This window comes from Protopterus annectens, chromosome 1.part1, assembly GCF_019279795.1.
Source record: "Protopterus annectens isolate FY-2018-M chromosome 1.part1, PAN1.0, whole genome shotgun sequence".
NCBI classification, from domain to species: domain Eukaryota; kingdom Metazoa; phylum Chordata; order Ceratodontiformes; family Protopteridae; genus Protopterus; species Protopterus annectens.
In genome coordinates, this window is record NC_056726.1 from 986,755,386 (window position 1) to 986,778,025 (window position 22,640).

The 22,640-nt window shown below is 35.6% G+C and overlaps 1 long non-coding RNA gene across 1 annotated transcript in view; it reads left to right on the forward strand.

The window, feature by feature from the left end:
- LOC122813478 overlaps window positions 1–22,640 on the forward strand; it is a 149,763-nt gene that overhangs the window by 34,422 nt on the left and 92,701 nt on the right. The window contains exon 2 of the long non-coding RNA XR_006366693.1: window positions 21,054–21,158. This is a non-coding gene — a long non-coding RNA (uncharacterized LOC122813478). The remainder of the gene's footprint in view (window positions 1–21,053; window positions 21,159–22,640) is intronic.

Sequence of the window (22,640 nt, forward strand, 5' to 3'; positions counted from 1 at the left end):
CATGAACAGAAATCAAAGATGACCTCCCTGCTTAGTTTAGCAGAAGTTATCAGTGTCAAGCGGGAATGGAAACCAAACCAGAAGTAGATAAAAATCATGCAGCAACTGAATGTGCCAAAAAACAAAATAAAGACTATAAGGAGAAGGATCAGATGGGATAACCCATTAGCAACAGTTCCAAAAATAGATGCGAGAAAACTGGATATAGTAGTAGTCCATGAAAAGAAGATAAAAGTAGCATTGATCATTAAAATTGCTACACCCAGTGACTACAGTCTCTTACGTATAAAGAGACACAGTCATAAAATACCAGAATTTGCAGGCAGATATAAGGGCAATGTGAAAGAAGGATGCACAGACAATTCCAATAGTACTAAGAGCAATAGGTCTAACAAAAAAGAATTTACATTCTTATTTAGATATGCTACTGATGCATGTAACTTTGTATGAACTGCAGAAGGAGTCGGTTCTGGGCATGGTGCAGCTGCTGAGAACTGCATTTTGGCTAATATCAAAGGCTGAAACAATACTAATTCCATGAAATTTAATCACACTTTGACTTAAGAATGGTGTATATTCCTGTCATGGTATTAGAAACTAAAAAGACTCGGAGAAATTAAAAAGTAATGCAGTTGTACTCCATACGAATAAGTATGAGGCAAACCCAAAAAACAAAGCAACATGGTAGAATCATAATATTAACAAGTTTTAGAATGAAAGGAAAATAATTTTGACCAAAAGTAAGAACAGTAATTCCTATAATGCTAGAGAACTTGTCACTGAAAGAAACAACCAACTCAGTGCTTAATAACATCTGCCAAAGCCAAGTTTGAGGCTAAAATAGTTACCCAAGCCAAATACAATCATAGGACATTTTTTATTTATATTCATAGTCTCAAAAGCACAATGCAGCAATGCACTAAGCTGATTGTGAATGCTGTTATCTGCACTGAAGCTGAAAATATAATGAACCTACTGGCCAATAAATTTAGCTCTAACTTTACCCCTCCCGCCCATCCGTCCGTCAGATATATGCAAAGCTGGATTGTCTCAGGCTATCATACAAGATTAATTCCTAAAAGTGCAGGAAAAAAAGATAAAAATACTGCATCGATGGAGCCTGATCAGTATCCCTGATTGCATTTTAAACAACGTGAAGCATGATTTAGCCAAACCCCTAACACTGTTCATTCTCAGCCTTCATACAGGTTTTGTAACCAGTGAATGGGAACTGCTACAATCATTCCCCTGCATAAGGGAGGACCTTCCACACTGCAGCAATTACAGACCCATAAGTCTGAAAAGCCTCATATGCAAAGCCGTGTAAAGATGTATCATGTAATTAATCATTCAGGACAGAGAGAATCTCCAAACATTAAACCTGTCTCATTTTGGATTCATCTAGGGCAGGTCATGCTTACTAAACCTGATGGACCTTTTTTGAAAAGGTCACCTAAGCAATGGATGAAGGCAAAACAGTATACACCACATAACCTTAACTTGGCCAAAACTTTTGATGCAGTTCCCCATTCAGGCATTGTAGAAAGGCTAAATAAATTGGGAATAAACCCGTGTCATACACTGGATTGCCAGTAGTTTCATAGATAGGACGCAGATAATCAAAATAGGGGAAGGTACCTCCACAGAGACCAGTCACCAGTTGAGTCCCCAAGGGATCTATGCTGAGGCCTCACCTGTTTGGTTTCTGCTTTTCTGAAATAAAAGCCAATGCCAAAGGGCTCTGGCTGACTAAAGATGACTGCAATTTAGGAGCAGTCACTGAATCCCTAAATAACTTAGTCAACCTGCAGGAAGTTTTGTGTTTCATGAATAACTGGTATCAGAATCATATTCTGAAAATAAATGCCAAAAAATATATTATTGTATTGTTTGGTAAGTCATCTATCCCAGGGAACTGCCACATTGACAATACACCCCTAAGTGTTGACCCAGTTGTTTGGGATTTGAGAACTTATATGAACACTGACCTAACTTTTGACCAGTATGTGTCTATTACTGTAAGAAAGTCCTTCTGTACTGCACAGCTTGTAAACAAAGGAATTGTGTCTAGATCTGGGGATGTCATTGTTCCTCTTTACTGAGCTCTTATTAGACCAGTCATTGAATATAATACTTCCTTTGGTATGCGTCTGTACAAACACATGCAACAGCTGGAATGTCCACAGAAATACCGTGCATAAGTTTACCAGACCTAATAAGTAGGTCCTAAATGGACTGACGCAAAGCACTGTCACTATACCTGGTATCCTACAAAATGCAAACAGGTGACTTGTGTTTGGCATACAAAGCATCCTGTTGACCATTACTGATAGATTTACTACACATCAGCAAGTCAAATGGCATCAGAAATACTATGTCTAGGGAACTAAACCTCTTCTGCAGCATCAATAGAACAGTTTGAAGGGACAGGTATATTTCACTGAGGATATCTCTCCTACAGAACAGACTGCCCATCCACATAAAACAAAGTTCATCCCTGTCCATTTTCAAGTGCAACTTAGATCTATCAATGGGAAACAGAAAATTTACTCCAGGACTGATCCCTGTACCACTTATGGACAGATGCAGCTCTTTAATGCTTTATCCTATACATGGGTCCCCTCAAATTATCTATGACATGATCCCAGTTATTCTCATTGAGGTAATATATAATTATCTACCATGAAATGGGATGGGTAAGGCCAATCTATAACCAAATAGGAGAGATTATTTTGAGCAAAAAAAAAAAAGAAAAATTGGAAAGGCTTAAAACTGACACAAGGGCAGCTAGCCTAGCACTTACCTATGAAGCTATAACCTGTATGGTTTAGGAAATGTGTTACATTTAGCAGGGCCTTCTAAGGACTGTTTTGATATATTTACCTTGAACCTTGCAGAGTGTATGACTGATATCCCCTAGTTTTATATACAAGAAGGGGGAACAGCAGCTTTTCTCTGAACTGAATATAAAAGTATTTTGGTTGGATGGAGTGACATTAAAGATACTGAGATGTTAGCAAGATGTGAGTTACAGGAGTAAGTGCTTCAATGGTGTCTGTACATGGTAGGAGCTTCAATTATACGATGGCACTTCAGGAGTTGGGTTAGGACAGCATCTATAAATGCAGGGATGACAACTAGAATTCTGAGGTCTCCACTGTTGGAGAAAAATGTAAGTGGATCAGACTTTTGCATCCAAGAGTTATTCCAGCCAAACTAAAAAAGTGGAGGGGGAAGCATGTCAAGGGAATGTGGAATAAGAGAAGAGACTATAGAATAAGTACTTGGAAAGTGGACAACATAGTGCAAAAAATGTGAATTGAAATGTTATAACTGTAACAGCATTGGGCATTTATGGATGGATTGTAAAAATGAAAATAAGGTAAGGAAAAAGAAAAATAAATAAACGGGACATTGAGCAAAGTTCTGAAGCGAGTAATGAAGACATAACGGGATGTAGTAAAAGAAAAAATCAATAATTCAATTGATAAAAGGGTAAAAGACAAACTTAAAGGGATAAGCAGAAAAGAAAAAAAAGAAAGGAAATGGATGAAAAAGAATATATATATAAATAATGATGGCAGCTGATATAATGGTTAAGGTATACAAAGTGAGGAAACAGTCCAGGTACTCAAACCACCACTTTGTTAGATAAAATCCAAGGTTAAGTACTTTCTTCCCATAAAAACATCAAAAAGACTTCTTCAGAACAAAGTTATTCACATAACCACACCTTAAAATACTACAGTCATTAAATTTACCCAATAAGCTTCGTTAATTAATTAGTCATTGCCTAACATTAACCCTCAATATATGCCTCAACTTTAATAGACAGTTGATGCTATTATATTCATACAAACCTGGGTACATAAAAGCATTGAGCCATAATTGCCATTTCAGTTCACAAAGTTCAAGATGTTCAGGCAATAGCTTACCATTTACAATTTAACTAGTGAGCAAAAAGTTATTTTAATGGATATTGTGGATGACAAAAACATTAGAGTTATGAAGCCTGATAAAGGCAATGGAATGGTAGTAATGGAGAAGGTTGATTCTTGTAACAGCGTAAATGTTATTCTTCTGGATGGGACCTACGCTGAGGTCTCCAAAAATGAAATTACTATTGCTTTCAAAAAAATTGGCACCTTACTTGCTGACATGTTATACCAAGGACAAGTGAATTTGGACGAGTATGACTGTATGGTTAATGATGTGCCAGTAATAGCTAGTATCTTTAGATTCCCAAAAATCCATAAAGATCTAAGCCACCCCTGTTTTAGACCTATTGTTGATAAGAGGTCTAAGACCTTTTTCATGGCCAGACTGGTAGATTTTTATCTAAAGGATGGTTTAAAGGGTTTAAGATACATTAGTAGGGACTCTTGGGATTTCCTAAAAGGATTAAACAGAGTTAATGTTGCCAAAGAAATGTTGCTTGTCACAATAGATGTGAAAAACTTATTTTCAGTTATACCACATGACTTGGACTAAGTTGGCTAGAGAAACAGCTAATTGAAACCAAGAAGTACAAACATCTTATTAATCTTATTGTTACTTTGATGGAAGTTATTCTCTGTAACAATTTTCTTTTCTTTTTGGGACAGTATTTTAAACAAGTTGTAGGAGTTGCAATGGGGGCAACATGTGCCCCCAATTATGCAAATTTGATGTCCCTCTGGGAATCTGAATTTATTATCAAATGTAGGTACAAAAATCAAGTATTATTCAAGATTTTTGGATGACCTATTTTTAATTTAGACAGGTTCAGAGGAATTGTGGAGTGAGTTTTTAAATTATATTAGCAATACCACAGAATTTCTCAAGTTTACACATTCATGTCATAAAGGTAGAGTATGTTACCTAGATGTTGAGATTTTTAAAAACCCGCCTGATGGGAAATTGACATGGAGAATATATAGAAAGCCTACTTTCTTGAATTCTTATTTGGACTACACCAGCTACCATCCACCATATCAGAAGACATCTGTAGTAAGAGGGCAGCTGGTGAGGGCTGCTGGGATGGTTTCATTAGAAGTTGATTTCCTTAAAGAAATTGATGTTATTATTGATATGTTTAGGAAAAAGGGATATGCGGATTGGTTGTTAGACAATGTTAGTAATAAAGTGTTACTCGAGAGAAAAAATGGATTTTATAAACCTATTTTAAACTATCGATTGAATGAAATGTTGGTAAGTGTCAATGAGGTAAAAGAAGGGGTGACATCCATTAAAAGTAGCCTTTCTTTTATTACAGTTTACAATATGGACAGTTTATCTGTTAAAATTTTAAACAAGAACTGACATTTTCTTACCCTTGACAAAAATGTCAACCATAAGTTGGGTAGTAAGACAAGTATGGTATTTAAGAAAGACCAATGCTTCAAAAATATGTTAGAAAAGAAAAAGACATCAGACACCAGTAACACTAGAAATAGGTTATGGGGTCATTTCAAATGTGGGATGTGTAAACAATGCCTTTACATTTTGTCTACTGGCGCAAGTTTTACATTTTGTGATTTAAATTTTTCAGTACAAAGACATTTCAATTGCCAATCTAAAAATGGGGTATATCTTGCAAAGTGTATGCACTGCCTAGCATTCTATGTAGGAAAAACCACTACATGGTTGTGTGGCAGAATGTATGAATATTTGACTGATATTAAAAAAAGGTAAACCAACTAATGCCCTGAGCAAACATATAATGGAATTCAAGTATCATGAATTTCAATTTGAATTAATACAGCAGCTTGGGCTAGATATACAGGGTAAGCTTTTGGCTGAACATCTTGAACTTTGTGAATTGAAATGGCAATTATGGCTCAATGCTTTTATGTACCCAGGTTTGAATGAATATAATAGTATCAACTGTCTATTAAAGTTGAGGCATCTTGAGGGTTAATGTTAGGTAATGACTAATTAATTAACCAAGCTTATTGGGTAAAGTGAATGACTGTGGTAGTATTTTAAGGTGTAGTTATGTGAATAACTTTGTTCTGAAGAAGTCGTGTTGATGTTTTTACAGGATGAAAGAGCCTGACCTTGGATTTTATCTAATAAAGTGGTGATTTGAGTACCTGGACTGTTTCCTCACTTTTGTATACTTCTTGATTTGTGTTTCTGATTGTTACATAATGGTCAAGGTGTTTGACTTACAAACACAAGGTTCAGTATTTGATTTTAACCTTTGGAATGGAAATCGACTAGGATTTGAATGGCCTATTAAGAAAGCTAGCCCAGTAGTTTAACTATGAACTATGAAACCAAAACTCTAAGGAAAAGGGAAAAATGAACGTTTTAGACCATTTTCTGTAAATGTGAATCGTACTAAGGATATAGTAAAAGAAAAGGGGTTTAGGACTGGTGTAATACATGTCATGTAAATGCAATTATATTAGAAGACACACAATTTTTAACAAATGAAGAAAGATTACAAACAGAGAAAGTATAGGAAGAAAAGATAATCTGGAATTTCTGAAATGAGAGATGTTATGGAATAGCCATATTCTGTAGAAATACAGTAAAAATAATAAATAATAAGTAGATGTAACTTAAGCAAAAATGGGAAGATTAACCAGTGTAGATGTAAAACGGAAAGAACAAGTATATAGATTTATAACATTATATATTTTAACTGTAAAGAATGGGAAAGCTTATTTCATCAGATTTTAGACTATGTAATGATAGTAATGTCTTTCAGCTTTTCCCAGTTAGGGGTCACCACAGCAGAACTCCAGTCCGCTAATGATTGGCAGTGGATTTTTTTACAGTGTTGAGTTGCCAGCCCGACACCCTACATTCAAAGAAGGCACACCCATTCACGCACACACCAACCCGCATGTCTTTAAAACCACTCGATTGTGGGGAGGACATGCAGACTCCACACAGAAGATGTTCCAGCCGAGAATAGAATGGGAGAACCTCTTGCTATGAGGTGGCAATGCTAATCGCTGCACCACTGCAGCTAGACTATGTAATGATAAATATGAATATTATAATTTGTGATTTCAGAGGCAAGCATGAAAGGAAAAGAAAAATGTCAGAAGTTATAAGATGTGGTACGTTAAATCACTGGGACAAAAATTCATGAATTTATAAAAGGGGGATATATAGAACAGAATAGATTATTTTATAGTATCAGAAGGCTTTGATATAGAAGAAGGGGAGGTAGTTGAATTGGATTTTCTGATCATCTTGCTATATGGATAGAGATAAAGGAATACAATGAATAAATAAAAATAGGCAAAGAAAGAAGAAAGAATAAATGAGAAAGCAGGGAATGAAGAAGGAACAAGAACAGTAATATAGTTATGGAGATATATTATTATGACAGCATTTTATAAAAAATTGGTCAGAATGGTGGACAATATTTAAGGAAAAGTATAAACAAAATGCTTTGTACAGTGGCAATGCAATGTGAGAAAAGTAGAGAAAGCAAATTATATGAAAGAACACATAATGATGCATTGGAATAGTTAGAACATAATGACAGAAAGTATTTTGACAAAGAAAAAGAATTATATGAAAGAAATCAAGACAAAATACAAGAATTGCTATATAAGCAAAGAGAAGTATTGAGTTACTTAAGCAGATTAGGATAGGAAGACGGTAGTATAATGAGAGAAATAAAAAAAAATGTAACGAGAAATGGAAAGAAGAAATGAAACCCGGGAAAAGATTACGAATAGTTTACTACAATTTGTACAAGACATGTTTAAAGAAAAAAGCTAGTGAAAAAAACACGGGATGAAAAAAGTTAACAGAAAAAGGAAATGAAGATTTGGAAAAGGATATATCTTTAAATAAGCTAGCTAAAGTATTAGGAGAAGGAAATGTGGATTCTGCTGCAGGACCAGATGAAATATGGTTTGAAATGTATACAAATTTAAGGGACTGTCAAAAACAAAAATATGTTTTTTAAAGATTTCGAATGAATAGTTAAATGAAGGTTTTATGTATAAAAAATGATGTATTGGAATACGTAAATCCATATATGAAGGAAAGAGACAGAAGACAATTTTAAAAAACTGCATACCGATAGTATTGAATAATAATGATTATAAGATATTTATGAAAATAATACAAAAGAGATTTGAAACTAAAATGAAAAATATTATGGAAGATAATATATATAGTATAAAGGGAATAATTGTCAAGAATTTTTAAAGATAGATAAACTGTAGATGATACCATGGATAAAAAAGAAAAAGCAATAATCAATATAGGAGAGCTTAAAATGCATTTTATACAATTGGACATGCAATCTTGTAGATAACACTGAAAGAGTACAAAAGTGAGAAAGGAAATTATGTAAGTTAATGTGCAGCAATAAGAAATTAAAAATACTTGTAAATGGTGTAAGACAGGGATTGCCAATGATTTGTATACTCTTTGAATTAGCTATGAATGCCAATGTATGTGAAATGAATTACAAAATGATGGAGGTGGGTAAATAACTCCTGAAAGGTTAAGAACTTCAGTTCTTATAACATATGTAGATCATATTATAATCATTACAAAAGCAAAATCTGGATAAAAGAAGTAATACTTTGCACATATGAATATTTAGAGGTGATAAGGATGGCATTAATTAAAGAGAAGAGTAAAGTTTCATTGATAAAGTAAAGATGGGGATATATATTTTACAATGAATAAAACTTCTGTGTTAGGTATAACATTTGGGAAAAAAGATGTAAGTAGAATTAAGTGGGGTAAAACAATAGAAGAAATAAAATAAACCTATCTTTTTCTGGAGCATATATATATATATATATATATATATATATATATATATATATATATATATATATATATATTATCATTCAGAAAAAAAAGTTTATTTGATAAATTTGGTACTGATGGGAAAATAGCATACTTAAGTGCATTTATGTTCCCAGCAGTATTTGAAAACGAATTATTGCAGATATATATATTTTTTCAATTATATTAGGCTTTAGATTAAACCAGTAAAAAGAAGAGTTTTTCATGTAAATAAAGATGAAGGGAGTTTAGGAATATTTAACACAGTGGTTTATGTTGCTTCTTTAAATTTGTGCAAAGGCTTAGCGTGGATAAATAAAAAAGTTGAGAGATTAGCAGTAAAACTGTATAAATATAAGTGTGATATATTTGAGGTATAATAAAAAAGAGAAAAAGAGAAAAAAGTGTGTACAAATAAAGAAATAAAGTGTTACTAAGAAAAAATATTGTGGAAAATAAAAACTGATGATACAGAAAAAGATAGAAGGGTATGGTATAAGAATGTTGTAATAAATAATTACTGTGTAAACCATGGGAAAATCTAGCAGATGAAAATAATTAGAGCTATTAAAATAGAAAGTAAATGGTGTAAGCAGAAAATAGAATGTCAAGATTTTTAGTGACACTGGTAATAGATAAATTATCAGTAAAAGGGAATACACCATATAAAAAGTGATAGAATATGTTTACATTGTCAAGAAGAAGAAGAAGAATAAACTATGCAACATGTCTTTGAAATGTAAAACAGTAAAAAAGTTATGGGGAAAGCTATGTAAGGAATATTTTTTTATTAAGATATAAAAGAAGTACATCTATTTCCTGATGTCACCTCAGGACCAAGCCCAGAATATTCATGCCTTTTCTAGGGTGGCATGTTTCCCTGAGGTACTTGCCACAATAGATTGTGCCCGTGTCGCAGTTAGAACCCCATCCCGTCCACAGTGGGGGGTGGAGTGGTACCATAGTAGGAACAGCTACCATTCTGTCAACTACCAGGTAGTTTGTGATGCATGGGGGTGCATCACCAATGTCTCTGCCCAGCATCCTGGCAGTGCACATGATTCCCATATCTGGCACAGTGTGTCACTCTACCACCTTTCCGCTACATGGTAGGATGCCCAGAAGTCATCTTGTTGGCAAGTGGAAAAAAAGAAACATTTTTATCATTTAAATACTTATTCATTGTAAAATGTAATGCTTAATACTAAAGCACTTAATCTTTGTTGATTGTTTTGTACCTCCCCCTTCTCTTTGTTTTTTCAGGTGATGCTTGATATCCACTGGAGCCATGGCTCATGACACTAGTGAGAAATCCAAGTGAGGCTGCAGAAGACAGTCTCAGTACAACCTGTCACAGACACATCTTATCAGAACTGTTTTTGGAATGTTAAAGAGTTCACTTCTGCCTGGATGAGTCTGCGGGTGCCCTTACTGAATGTTGTATTCTGCACAACAGGATTATGCGCTACTGTAGTGTTTATGTGACCCATGATGTCAATGCATACTTGTAAATGGTGTAAGACAGGGACTTCCAATGATTTGTATACTCTTTGAATTAGCTATGAATGCCAATGTATGTGAAATCAATTACAAAATGAAGGAGGTGGGTAAATAACCCCTGAAAGGTTAAGAACTTCAGTTGTTATAACATATGTAGATCATATTATAATCATTACAAAAGCAAAATCTGGATAAAAGAAGTAATACTTTGCACATATGAATATTTAGATGTGATAAAGATGGCTTTAATTAAAGAGAAAAGTAAAGTTTAATTGATAAAGTAAAGATGGGGATATATGTTTTACAATGAATAAAACTTCTGTGTTAGGTATAAAATTTGGTAAAAAAAGATGTAAGTAGAATTAAGTGGGGAAAAACAATAGAAGAAATAAAATAAACCTGTCTTTTTCTGGAGCATATATATATTATCATTCAGAAAAAAAGTTTATTTGATACATTTGGTACTGATGGGAAAATAGCATACTTAAGTGCATTTATGTTCCCAGCAGTATTTGAAAACGAATTATTGCAGATATATATTTTTTTCAATTATATTAGGCTTTAGATTAAACCAGTAAAAAGAAGAGTTTTTCATGTAAATAAAGATGAAGGGAGTTTAGGAATATTTAACACAGTGGTTTATGTTGCTTCTTTAAATTTGTGCAAAGGCTTAGCGTGGATGAATAAAAAAGTTGAGAGATTAGCAGTAAAACTGTATAAATATAAGTGTGATATATTTGAGGTATAATAAAAAAGAGAAAAAGAGAAAAAAAGTGTGTACAAATAAAGAAATAAAGTGTTACTAAGAAAAATATTGTGGAAAATAAAAATTGATGATACAGAAAAAGATAGAAGGGTATGGTATAAGAATGTTGTAATAAATCATTACTGTGTAAACCATGGGAAAATCTAACAGATGAAAATAATTAGAGCTATTAAAATAGAAAGTAAATGGTGTAAGCAGAAAATAGAATGTCAAGATTTTTAGTGACACTGGTAATATTTAAATTATCAGTAAAAGGGAATACACCATATAAAAAAGTGATAGAATATGTTTACATTGTCAAGAAGAAGAAGAAGAAGAAACTATGCAACATGTCTTTGAAATGTAAAACAGTAAAAAAGTTATGGGGAAAGCTATGTAAGGAATATTTTTTTATTAAGATATAAAAGAAGTACATCTATTTCCTGATGTCACCTCAGGACCAAGCCCAGAATATTCATGCCTTTTCTAGGGTGGCATGTTTCCCTGAGGTACTTGCCAGAATAGATTGCGCCTGTGTCGCAGTTATAGCCCCATCTGGTCCACAGTGGGGGGTGGAGTGGTACCATAGTAGGAAGAGCTACCATTCTGTCAACTACCAGGTAGTTTGTGATGCATGGGGATGCATCACCAATGTCTCTGCCCAGCATCCTGGCAGTGCACATGATTCCCATATCTGGCACAGTGTGTCACTCTACCACCTTTCCGCTACATGGTAGGATGCCCAGAAGTCATCTTGTTGGCAAGTGGAAAAAAAGAAACATTTTTATCATTTAAATACTTATTCATTGTAAAATGTAATGCTTAATACTAAAGCACTTAATCTTTGTTGATTGTTTTGTACCCCCCCTTCTCTTTGTTTTTTCAGGTGATGCTTGATATCCACTGGAGCCATGGCTCATGACACTAGTGAGAAATCCAAGTGGGGCTGCAGAAGACAGTCTCAGTACAGACCTGTCACAGACACATCTTATCAGAACTGTTTTTGGAATGTTAAAGAGTTCACTTCTGCCTGGATGAGTCTGCGGGTGCCCTTACTGAATGTTGTATTCTGCACAACAGGATCATGCGCTGCTGTAGTGTTTATGTGACCCATGATGTCAATGCAGCTCCCAGTTCTAGTCTTACTATGACTTATGATGACCAAAAAGCTGCAGCAGTAAGGGATCCCATGTGGCAGGCTCATGCATGGCATATGGATGCAAAGGTAAAGCTGCAACATTTAGTGCAGAACTATGGACCATGACTTTCAGGTCCATGTTTCCTTTCTTGTGAAAAACATGTAGAACATAACTGATGTGTGTAGTGTAATGTGTGGGCTATACTGTGGGGTACATGGTCTGCTGTCACTGCTCATCAGGCATGCCTTCTCATCTTTATTTTTTTTTTTTCAGAACAGATATTTATATTATTGTTAGGAAACTTTATGCCTGAGTGCTCACTGAGACCTATTCATTGATGTCATAAGTTATGCTGAAAGGAGTAATTGTACATACTAACTGATTTTTCACAAGACTCAGCTTAAGTGTTGTACTCCAATGATTGTCATGAGATTACAAATTGAATAAAACGTGTTATTCCTTTATTTAACATGAGTTCATAATTTGCAGTTTAATGGAAAATGTTTCACAGGCTTAAGTATTATACAAATTTTCTTCAGTTTTTCTAGTGCATATTTGAAATGACTTATAAGTTCTTTTACAGCTGAGTGGCGCCTCCAGGTGTTTCTGCAGTTACCTCCTACTGCACCTGTAGGTGTCAAATATTGCTTGCTCATATTTGCATTAATAATTCCAAAACTATGCTGCACACAAGGTATCAGAATATTTTATCTTGAAGCATACATGATGGCAAACACAATTGCGTTGATATTTTACCTCTGTCAACGACTATTTATTAGAACTGTAAGGTGGTAACGTCATTTTATAAAGGCTCAAGCCACGCCTACTGAGAGTTAAAAGTACACACTCAAAAGAGCTGTATTGGACGGAGTGAGTTAAGTTACTACACATCAGATTGTTTCATTTTCTCATACACAAAAAGTTGTGCCCTCAGAAATTCATATTTTTCCAGTGCTGAGGGTGAAGTGGTAACAGTGTTAGTTAATAAGGCAGGATAATTATGTACCCTTTTTAACATTTTAACTTGCATTCTTTGGTTATTTCACAGCTGTACCATTGTTGAATTAAAATTCCTGATAATTGTATAACATACAGCTTTTTTCCAGCTATTTCTTTTACATGTAAGTAATATCCTCATTGAATTGAAATGTATGCAGATTCTTGTCATAGTAATGCATTACAGTCCACATTCATGTTTTTTTTTATTATGTCAGTACATTTGCAGTTATATATTGACATCTTTGTGTAGGAGTATAGTGGTAAATGCATGAATGGTGTAGCTCCAATCACAGCAGGTCAAGGTCAAGTGTATCAAACACAACACCTTCTAGAGATAAAGGAGGTGAAGCTACATGAGATCTTCATGAGAGGTTGTCATATGAGTTGGATGGTGACTTGCTGTGATATCATGACCTACTTGATGGAGAAAATCCTACAGATATTGATCTCACACTGCTGTGGGACTGGGACCTCAAATGAGAGGTTGTGTTACTTGTTGATGAATGATGACTTGTCCTGCAGGACTCTGCTGTGTCTTGGATCTTGTACCTCCTACCATACCATTGATCATCTATTTGTACTTTGTTAATGTGCACTATCAGCCAGAAATGCAGGAATGAAAGAATGCCTGTTTTCATCATAAGTAAATCAAAGGACCTGAGTAGAAAAAGATGCAAGGTGATATAGGATCCATATTAATTTAGATGTACAGCAAGTAGAAATTCAATTACTAGTAACCTATATGTCATCACAGTACATTTATTGTAATACTGCAAGCACTTACCATTGCACTGTCATGTTATGTCATTGCTAATATTCTGTTACCCTTACCCTACCACTTTTCTGTATTTATACTGCCATTTATCATTTATGACTGACAGAAATTCCCTAGTATACAAGCATGTATCCTGACCATACCTCTCAACCTTTTAATGCAAGAAATCTGGACAAAGCCTAACATAATGAGGGGGGACAAAGGGCCAAAAAAGGCTCACATTTTAAATACTGTTGTCATAAACTTGGAAAGTTGCTAGAATAACAGGAGTTGGGTTTGCATGAATTGTCCAAAGAATATGAAGTCTGAAACACAAAAGTATATCATTATTTAGTGACTTCAATCTTCAGTGACTTGCCAGAAAACCAAGAAGTTTATGAGGGACAGACCAAAAATATGAGGCAAAAATCTGGACAGTCTGCAGAAATCTGTACAGTTGAGAAGTATGATCCTGACATAAAAATACACAGGAGAAAATGCAGTCTATTACACTTCAATTACTTCAGAATATGTACTTATATCAAGTGTGTCTTATAGGATCATAGCATCATAGAAGATTACTAGGCTATCAACCTGGAGGCCATTGTAAGCCTAGCTGTTTCATCCTATCTTAATCAGTAAATGCCTCCAAAAATAATTTCTAAAATACCTTTTACTTTTTTCCAGTTATTCCCCACTCAATTTCAGTGCTCGTCATGACTTATATTTATAAGTGTCACTCATGTCTTAAATAAATACACGAGTCACGTCCATCTCACTGTCAGATCTCTAAAGTACATATTGTTCCTAGTAAACACAGTTTTTTATCAAAGATTAAAATTAACTGTTTTGAACTAATTTCTATATTTTATATTACTTTTTATTACTTGAATAAGTTCTTATTTTCCTAAAGCATTTCCTGCCTATCTTGAGAAAGCAAGTTAATATGTTGATCTTAAAATTATTCACCCAAGTTCAAGGTAATTTGTACGTGTCCTATGCAGATTAAACTTATCTCTATGAATAGTAGTAATGTGTTAGCGTGTAAGTCACTAATCATCATAAAAACACTTTGTGAACATACCTGTAGACACATTTGCTGCAGCTGTGGCATCCCCAGCACACCTCAACTGTCCTCAGGGATGCACAGAACAATCCTGGTAAATCTTAAAAATCCCTATGGTTATAAAAAGAAGAATGGAGTTGTATCTCAACTAGTCTGCATGTCCGTGAAGTGTAATCAATGGCCATCCTGCATAATGTTATACACCTTATCACCTTAAATCACTCCAAGTTTAATTTAAATTCATAATGACATATACAGTGACATATCTTTGTATAGGAAAGCAACTCAAACCCATGGAAATGGAAATGAGTGACACTAATGCAGTACTGAAAGTTTCACACTTAAAAAAGGGGTTTAATGCTTGATAATATTTACTATTCATATCAAAATCAATAGTAAATCAAAGAAGCAGAAACAGATGTAAGCAAATTAAAAACTAAAGAATTCATGACTGAATTTTATTCACCTTGGAAAGGAAATGTGAAACTATTCCTTTAAAAAAAGTATGTGAAAAGCAATTTGGTTAAACCAAACCTGTTAGTAACAGGGCAGCCACGGTGGTGAGGGTGTCCACGGTGGTGCAGTGGTTAGCGTTGCCACCTCACAGCAAGAGGTTCTCTGGTTCAATCCTCAGCTGGGGTTCATAGATTAGTACTAGGCTAACTGCCCTTGCGAGCCATTTTAAGCTTAGCCAATTATCCCCTGTGAGATTCAAACCCTGTACCTTGTGTTTGTAAGGCAAATACCTTAACTTTTAGGCCATCCTCCCAACCCTTCGGTGCCTTCTGTGCGGAGTCTGCATGTCCTCCCTGTGGTCGCGTGGGTTTCCTCCGGGTGCTCCAGTTTCCTCCCACTTCCCAAAGACATGCTGTAGGTGGATTGGACACCCTAAATTGGCCCTAGGTGTGAGTGTGTGTGTGTGTGTGTGTGTGTGTGTGTGTGTGTGTGTGTGTGTGTGTGTGTGTGTGTGTGTGTGTGTGTGTGCCTTCTGTGGAAGATTGAGTGCTGGGCTAGCAACTCAACACCATAAAAACTGCACTGCCAAATATGAGCGGACAGGTGATCCGCTGTGGTGACCCCTAACCGGGAAAAGCCAAAAGAAGAAGATATACAGGTTTACTTTCTTTGTGATGCCACACCACAGAGAGTGGGTTTTCAAACCTGTACACCATAGCCCAGAACTTCTTACTGCAGCAAGAGGAAGGTCCCAGCATCCAATCACAAGCCCACAAAAAGCCAAGGCATAGTTAGTAGCTAAGTCCACAATACAAACACTTTTTTATTTAAAAAGCTGCTGGGACCTTCCTCTTGCTGCAGTAATGAGTTTTTGGTTTGGTTTGTGCTTTTACCCTGTTTGTTTTGTCCAGTATGGAGGGTTCTCTGAGCAGCACATGCAATGGATCACCAAACCAAGTGGATGCACTAGCAAATTTAACAGCACTAGTGGGACAATTATCTAAACCGGTGGAAACACTTGCCCTCAGATTCGACTCTATGTCTGGGGGCTCATATCCTACCCAAACATCTATGAGACAAAAAATGCAAACACTCCACTCCTCAGACTCCCCAACTAATGTATTATGTTATTTTTGCTGTTTGCAGTTTTTAAATAAAGAAGTGTTTTTATTGTGGACTTAGCTACTAACTACACCTTGGCTTTTTGTGGGCTTGTGCTTGGCTGCTGGGACCTTCCTCTTTCTGGAGTAAGGAGTTTTTGGTTTGGCTTGTGCTTATAGCCCAGAATGTACATAGCTCATTTTGGTTCTTGGAATTCAAGTGATAGCAGCACCTGTGATGGCATGAGGCCACATTTCTAGCCAGTCCAACAAGGAGACTGGAAGAAAATTGACAGCTGGCAGAAGGTGGATGAACACCTAGCAACCTTGACAAGGATCACCCGCCCTGCCAAGAGACGCATGATGGCCTGTAGAAGCATAGGCCTGACTAGCTGGTTGGGTTGGTAGATCAGGTGAAAGCAAGAAGGCCAGAGTTTAAAAAATACAATATAAACATATGGCATATCTGAATGTATATGCTAGGAGAAAAGTATGTGCAGCTGCAAATATGCATCTATATGTAATTATATTGCAAGAGAAAGCATAAACACATCTGTAAACAGAAATAGACCTGTATACAAATATGGAATGTTTATGTGAGGCATACTTTTATGCATAAATACAAATGTAAATGTATGACTAAAGAAGTATTTTTAAGTATATATATATATATATATATATATATATATATATATATATATAGACATACATATATATAAACATATATATATATATATATATATATATATATATATATATATATATATATTTATATGGGTCTAGGGCTATTCACTGAAAGCACATTTCACTGAAAGTCAAATGACACAAATCACTGAAAGCAGAATTCACTGAAAACTCAATTCACTGAAACACATTTCACTGAAAATTATATATGGCCTTTTCACCACTGTAGTGCAACCCTGGAGTTAGAATATATAGTCAGGGGGTGTGGGGGCACTGCCCTGCACATTGGGGGGGTGTGGGTGGTATAGCCCCCCTCATAGTTTGGATACATATTAAGTTTAGAAAAGAGTAATTTATTGAAATTGCAAGTATCCATGTGTATAGTTCAAAATATTTAAAATAGAATAACCAAATAAAATATTATATATATATATATATATATATATATATATATATATATATATATAAAATACAGATGTACATCTGCATGAGTATACTATTATTTTTTCATGTATCTAAATGTATGTATTATATACAAACAAACAAGAAAGATAGTTTAAATTACCACTTAATTTCATGCAAAGCAAGCATTAGTTTAGCTATTACTTGCACTACATGTAGCTAATTTTTGTAAAGAAATTTGTTTGTATAGGCCAGAAAATATTTATTAGTATGATAATTGTACAATACAGTAATTTCTTCCACAATATCAATTGCACTTACAAGGCGGTTGAACTCAGTCAGGCACTATACCCTACCCAAAGTGGAGGAGGTTGTAGTTAAAGTATCAAATGAATAACATAACACCTAACCTAACAAATATATAATGTATTAATAATGAATAGTTTAATGAGAGATCACTATTTATATTACTTCTGTATATATATTTCTACACAACCCCCTTAGATGTTTATACATATTAATCAGCAAATTATCAAACCACACATTGCAATGATCTATATTTGCTACATCCATGTCTAACAGTAAATATGTTTTGTTTAATAAAGGTTGATCATAAAGGATGTTAAAACTTCCATTTTATTGCTACATTTTATATGTGTAGAGTTTTTGCCTTTGAGAGGAAGGTAAAACTGTATTGCCGAAAGAAAATTCACAGGATATTACTTAAAATGCAACTTAAGTATGCAAAACATAGTGGAAAGTTGACCCTATACTGAAATTATATGGCAAGATTTTGGACAACACCCCTCCCCCGAAAAAGATGAGCTGCACATTTATTTAAAAGTGTATCAGTTTGAAGGAAGATACAGTCCTACTTCCGCTTGCATTCAAGAAAATATTAGCACAGACAGATTAGTGTAATATCTGTGTTACAGTCTGTGCTTTACTGTTTCCATGCTTAATAAATAGGTTCATAGGTTCATAGGTTGGTACTAGGCTATCAGCCCTAGGGCCTATACAAGCCTAGCCATAACAATTCCCTGGCTATTTCTTCCCACATTATTTACTTTCCTGGACCCCTGTCTAGCAGGGCGACTGACGTGATCCCTGGGGTGAATTTCCTTTCTCCCATCCAATCGTCAAGGTTCCTCTTGAAGAGGTCAAAAGAGGCACTCTGCTTGACATGTATGGGCAATCTATTCCAGAGTCTGGGGAGTCTCTGGGTCAGGAACCTATACCTCAAGCATGTTTTGTTTATTGTGAGGACAAGGTTTAGATCCCTGGAGTGTGTAGCTCTGAAGGATTGGGATTTCTTTAAGTGTAGCATGTCCAACAGCTCTGGGTTTGACATGGCCTTGTATGTTAAGCAGAGATCGCCTCTGAGTAGACGATATGCGACAGAGTATAGCTGGAGTTTTTTAAGGCGGTCAGCGTAGGGCATCTGTTTTAGGCCTGTGATTCTTTTAGTGAGGTATTTCTGAGGCCTTTCCAGTTGTTGCAGATGTCTTGAGAGGTACATACCAAATGGGGCGTTGTATTCTATAATGGGTCTAATGAGGGATGAGTACAGTGGGACAATGACCTCCTTTATTCTGGGTGAAAAGCCCTTCATGATGAGGTGTACCACATAGAAGGATTTCCTGACTGTTGTGGCGATGTGGTTATCGAAAGCATATTTCAGAAATGAAAATAAATGTTTAAGTAAATAGGCACATATACAAAGCAAGTGCAATCATAACTTCAGTGCCTTGCAGAGCAGGAAAAGTAATCATGTCAGAAATATTAAGGAAAAAAAAAATCTGAGACGGAGAAACAGCCATGCAAAAAATAGTGATCTCTGCAGCTGATAAGGCGATACAGTAAACACAGCCCAGCAAAGCAGGAGATCGGCAAGGTTAACCGAGGCTGCTCATACGTATGCGTAAAAACATTATCTCCATTTTACAAAAGAAATGTTAAATAATAAATGCTGTTTTCTATCTTTAACTAATTTCTTTGCTATAACTACACGAGTACTTATACACCAAGGTAATAGAATGGCTAAAGTGCTTTTAGTACACCACTGCACCAAATCCATATTTAGCAGAAATGTCAAATGTATTACCATTTGAAATGTAAAATCAGAATATCTCTTTAGTTTCAGTATATTGCAAATGTAAAAATCACTACCACTTGATAGTGATATATTGATTGCTGCCTTGTTTCCATAAGCATTTCCCAGACAATCCTTGAGAATCATGAATAGTCGTATAGGCTTCACAAGATTAACAGCAATGCTAATAGCATATGCATGCTTCTCATCACACTAACATGAATACAAGCGTGTTTCCATGGCCAGCGACAGTGTTGGCAGCCAGAAAACTGTGTTGAGCAGCATGCACATATACAGTAAGCAGACAGGTATGTCTATGGGCAAACCTATTAAGCGTGCTTGCACGGACAGGACAGAGAGTTACATAAGGCAAATAATGCTTGTTGCACATGGGCAGGCAAGGTATATTTTACAGTTAACTCAACTTATTAGGCTGGGGTATTATTTTTGTCAAGCTTCCGAGGATTCTGCAGTATTGTTTACATGTTGTTAATACTTGCTCCTTTCAGAGTGTATTTCAGTATTTCTTGCACTGAGTTGCACTTTGCACCTTGTATGTATAAGTGTATATATATTTACATTTTTGTTGCATGTATGTTGTTTGTCTTGTTCTTAATAGCTGTATGTTTGTCGTTTTTGTAATTCATATTGGGAGGGTCACTGAAACTGGAGTCAAATTCCTTGTATGTGTCATACTTGGCCAATAAATGTGATTTTGATTCTGATTACTGGCTCTATGTCTGTTGGGGGTGGTGTGGGCAGGATGGGTGTGACTGTTCTTGGGTGAAAGGGGGAAGTCTGTGTCATTCTACATCATATGGTGCCATACTCCCTTCTGAGGAGGAGTGGTGATGCACACACATAACCATGGGGTGTTCATTCAGATCACCAAGCCATGAGGAAGATAGTTTTAATCTTGGATACATAGAAGTATACAGTAGCAATGGCAATATGTAGTAATCCCTGTAGTGACTTTGGTTGTACATTTCTCACTGGGGGAGGTGGGTAGGGAGGTAAGGCCATAATAGAAACTTCTTTGAAGACTGCTTGCATTAATGTTTCTGAGATAAATTTTCATCTACAGAGGAATGTCAGGGCAAGCTAGCCCATCTACCAAATCTGATGCTTGGCAGATGATACAGTAATAAAAACACATAGAAAAAAGGTAAAAATGAACTCTTGCCCATACTATGCAGGAAAACATGATAGAAATTGCGTCTGACCTTCAGAATTGCTGCTGATTTTATACTTAACAGTTTACATAAATAAACCATCAACACAGTGATTTAGCTGTACAATAATGAACGATAGTATATGTTCAAAGAGGAAACTGATCAATATAACATATATTTTATTTAGGAAATGAAATGCTTTGGAACAGAAGAGAATGATCTAGGGGTGACCTATGAGGTCATAAAAGATGTCACTGACCAACAGAACAATGAATGTAACACCCTTCCTGCAGTGAGTACCTTTTATGTAACTATTACAGTGGAAAAGTAATTGTTTTACTGAAGCTCCCTCAGGTGAGTAAATTCCAGTTAAATGCAGTTGTTATTCTCTGATTTTGAAAATTTTATGACAGTATTTGTATTGGAAATAAAAAAAATGAGTTGAAAAGAATTCCCAAACTGTGATAAATGTGAGCAACAAATAAGAGAAATAAGAGACTGATTTATAAAACAGAAGAGCCAGGTAGAGTAAATATTACTAATGTATTTCCCCCTTCTTTTCACATATTCCCCTTTCTCTGCCTCTGTTCTTCCCCTTTTGGTCTGTTTCCATCTGTGTGCTTTACTGGGACTGATTCCCTTAACTGACCATCACATAAACATTTGCTGATAATTATCCTACATGTGAAACTTCCCTGTTCCCATTTCCCCAGAATTACCTTTCACTGACCCCATTTTGTATTAATAAAAATTGCCTGCAAAATTGTAGTTTACATGGCTATTGTCTTCACCCTTGTAGAATGTTTCTTTTTTTGTCATCTTTCTTTTTTTTGTCTTTGTAATGATTCTTCTTCTGTGGCATTAATATAGTTAAAAAGAAAAAAGTGGTCAACATCCACACGTGAGGTAAAGGGAAATTTCCCCCGAAAAAATGTGCAAATGGCAGACTAAGAACAAAGAAGTGTACAAAGCAGATGCACTTCCACAGACAGACCAGTTGTTTTGAGGCAACTCACCTCTAATGGAGGTGAAATTTATTTATTTATTTATTTATTTATTTAAATTTGTTGACAGGGAGTGTCCGACTGGACGTAGGTCCATTTTCAGTGGAGGGCCAGGGAGAAAAGCTCCACAGTTAAAATTAACAGACAGTAGTTACATTGGATTACATAGTGATTAACAATTTAACATAGCAATTGCTTACAACATATTTATAGATGAAGAACATAGTACATCAGTAGACAACTAGAATCTTTATCTGTGAAGTACATAGCAGACATTAACAAATGTTACAATGAGAGGTTCCTGCTGTATAATAAGTACTAGGCTTATGAGCATCTGAGCTTGCTATAATCAAGGTAGTTAGTGGAGTGGAAAGAAAGGTAGTGGTTGGATGGGGTGGATGATATTAGAGTGGGAGTTGCAAGGGCAAAGCCAGCATGTTTTTAGGTGCGCTTTTAGTAAAGTTTTGAAGTGGGTGCATGATGGTACGGAGGTAATTGTGGGTGGGAGTGAGTTCCATAATTTGGCTATGGCGCAAGAGAATAGTGCTTCACCAGCAGAGTTATTGGCTTTAGTGATCTGCAAGTGATTTTTGTTGCTGGATCTTAGTGGTCTGGTGGTGCGATAGGGTTGGAGTAGATTCTGGAGGGATGGGACATTTAGTGGATGATTTACTAGTTTGTGGGCGAGTGAGAGTTGATACCACTGAAGGAGGTGAGGGAGTTCAAGCCAGCCCTGTTCAGCAAGTGAGAGACAGTGGTGACTATGGTAG